This window comes from Neopelma chrysocephalum, unplaced genomic scaffold (genome assembly GCF_003984885.1).
Source record: "Neopelma chrysocephalum unplaced genomic scaffold, ASM398488v2 Primary Assembly neopelma1_125, whole genome shotgun sequence".
NCBI classification, from domain to species: Eukaryota; Metazoa; Chordata; class Aves; order Passeriformes; family Pipridae; genus Neopelma; species Neopelma chrysocephalum.
Window position 1 is genome coordinate 2,355,564 of NW_020897787.1, and position 2,959 is coordinate 2,358,522.

General features: G+C 56.9%; 1 long non-coding RNA gene across 1 annotated transcript; it reads left to right on the forward strand.

Annotated features, from left to right (window-relative positions):
* Window positions 1–1,288: 1,288 nt before the first annotated feature.
* Window positions 1,289–2,959, forward strand: LOC113974752. The gene is made up of 2 exons (XR_003536634.1): window positions 1,289–1,421; window positions 2,577–2,959. It is a non-coding gene; the product is annotated as an uncharacterized LOC113974752 (long non-coding RNA).

A 2,959-nucleotide genomic window follows, 5' to 3' on the forward strand; every position in this document is an offset into this window, starting at 1 on the left:
GTTACTGGGGTTTACTGGGGAGCACTGGGTGTTACTGGGGGTTGTTGAGGAGCACTGGGTGTTACTGGGGTTTACTGGGGAGCACTGGGTGTTACTGAGGCTGTTGGGGAGCACTGGTTGTTACAGGGTGTTACTGGGGAGCACTGAGAGAGAAAATGAAAAATAAAGAGAATAAAAAATAAACGAAATAAAAAAGGAAATATAAAATACAAAAGAAAAATAAAAAAAATTAAAAGCAAGGAAACTAAAAAGGAAATAAAATGAAAAGTGAAATAAAAGAGAAAAAAAAAGAGAAAACCCTTCTTGGGCACCCCGTTTACTTTCCCCCCCGCCCTCCGAACCGTAAATTGGGGGGTCACCCCTAAAATGTGCGAAGGGGACCCCAAAACGTGTGGGGGGGAACCCCGGGGAGCCGAAAAAGCGGCGGGGAAGCCGCGAAACATCAGGGCGGGGCCCCAGAAAAGCGGGTGAGGCGCGCGCAGGAAGAAAGAGAAGGCGGGTGGTCAGGTGGTGGGGGGGCAGCCAGGGTGACGACATCGGCTCATGCGCAGTCACGAGCGAGACGCCGGCGATCACGTGGTCATTAAGGGCGGCCAGGCGCGGGACCGGCGACGCAAGCGCAGTGGCTCTCGTGCCGCTGCAGCGCTCCCTGCTCAACTTAAGGGCCGATTCCCGCCGTACGACGGGACTCGTGGTCTCCCGTCTCTCTCGGGGTGTGTGCAGGGGGAATAACATGAAGATTTTCGAGGCGAAAGCGCAGAAATTAGTGAGAGACGTTCTCCGGGGGGAACCGGAAGTGAGAGCCACCGGACTGTTTTCGACACGCACCACCCAAGATGGCGCCCTCCTGGACCGGAAGTCTTTCCTGCGAGGCCACACAGAAAGATGGCGGCGCTCTCACCGGAAGTCCTCCAAGTCCGTACACAAAGATGGCGGCCCCGGCCCGGAAGTTCGCCGAGGCCACACTAAAGATGGCGCCGCCAGGACCGGAACTTAGCTGAGACCACACTAAAGATGGCGGCGAGAGGCCCCCTTCCCTCGGAGAGGCGTCTATCCTGTTGCCTGAACTCCACCCCGACGCGGACCCCCGACCCGCACCCGCAGCGCCGTCTCGCCGCGCTGTTTTCCGGTGCGGGGACAGGGCGGCGCGCTCGGCGGCGCCGGGCGCGGGCGGCAGGTTCGTGGGCGGCGGCAGGCACTGGCGCGGGCAGCCCGCCTCGGGGCCGCGGCGCGCGGCGGAGGCGCGAGGACCCCAGGCAGACAGCGGGGCCCGGCGCGCCTGCCGCCCCGTTCCGCTCCCGCCCCGCTCGGTCCCGCCGTGCCCCGGAGATGCTGTCGGGGCTGCGCCGCCGCCTTCCCCCTCCGGAAGCGACCCACGGCGGCAGACCCGACGTCGGGCTCTCCAGGAGATCGTCCCCGGGGTAAGCGGGGCCCGGCGGGGGCGCGGCCGCTCTTCTGCCTCTCCCGCGGCCATCGGGGGCTGCAGGCAGGGGAAGCGACAGGCAAGTTTCTCGCCTCTGCGGAGAAACTTGCACGTGCGTGCCGCCGCGAGGAGAAGGGGCGGAGAGAGCGGCAGGTGACAGGGCCGGGTTCGGATGTGCCCTGGCATTGCAGTTCCTCGGGGAGGGTCTGTGCTGCCTCAGGGACCCTGTCTGTGCTGCCAGGAGAGAGAAATCCTTTGGGAAGCTGGGATGGAAACAGCAACTCTGTGAATTGCTCAGCTTTTCCTAGGTAAGAGCAGGTTTTGGGGAAGAAAAGCCCGTACTTGCGAAAGGCGCCGCGGGTCTTGCAAGGGGCGGGGGGGGCGCGCGGCTGCAGTGCCGTTCCCGGCTGTGTCCGCCAGGCGGCGACTGCGAGGCCTCAGAGCCCGGCGGTCGGGGGCGGGCTTGGAAGCGGCGCCCGTGGAGAGCTGGAGTGTTTTGTCACTCACTGGCTTCTTAGGGCTTAAATCGGGAGTTCGAGACGTCCTAAGGATGCCTTGTGGTCGAGGGAGTGTGTTCCTGCTGAATTCAGCAGGCGTTCGGTGAATTTGGGCTTCTGCAGGTGAATTCAGTCTGGTGGTGTGGTTTTTTGTTTGTCTCCGTCCTCGGGACAGTGAACCAAATGTTCTTTTTCCCCTCACCGTGGGCGCTCTGAGGAGAGCAAACGTCCACAATTCTGCTGGTGACTTGGCTTGTGTTGCCAGTCCGATTCCCAGAATTGAACAGGGACGAAGGTTCCTCCCGGCCAAAAGGTGCCAGCGCAGAAAGCTGTTGCTGCCCCGGCAGTGCCCAGGCTGGCCCAGCCCCTGGCAATCTCTTAGTGAAAAGGCAAGGAACAACTGCAGTTGTTCTACCATTTCTTTAGCCAGGTACTAGAACACAGACAAAACCAAGGTTGTCTTTGACCTGTGCAGGGTCCGAGTGTTTTTCAGCCTTCCTTAGCAGGGCATTCTCACACTCTGAAAAGCTTAAAGGCTTTAACATCTGGATACGCACCTGCAGCTGTGTAAATTAATGTAGTTTCTTTTATGAAATGAAGATGAAGGTTTCCTGTTGTGAGCCTAAATACTAAGTATACTCTGCTTTTTCAATCAGGTGATGAAGCTTATGGAAAAAAGACAGAATGCATCGAGGTGAGTACATTCTACTGAGTTCTGCTTTTCTGGGATCAGTTTGGGAAAATCATGTGAAATTCTAAAAAGCTTCTCTCCATGTCTTCTAGTTGTTTTTTCAGCCTTGGTCTAAGTTTCATGTAGAAAAGGGCATAGAATTAGAACAGATAAACTAGACTTTCTTGGGAGAGATGGAAGAAAAGTCTGCTGATTACAGTTCTGCTTTTCTTGTCTTCCCTTAGACTGTCATTTTCTCTCACCTACTGTTCAAAGAGGCAGCAATTAATTCTTCTTCTGAAGAGTTTGCTGTACTAAGTGTCTGTCAAATTGATGCCTTCAACTCAAGATAGCACATACTTCTTAGTT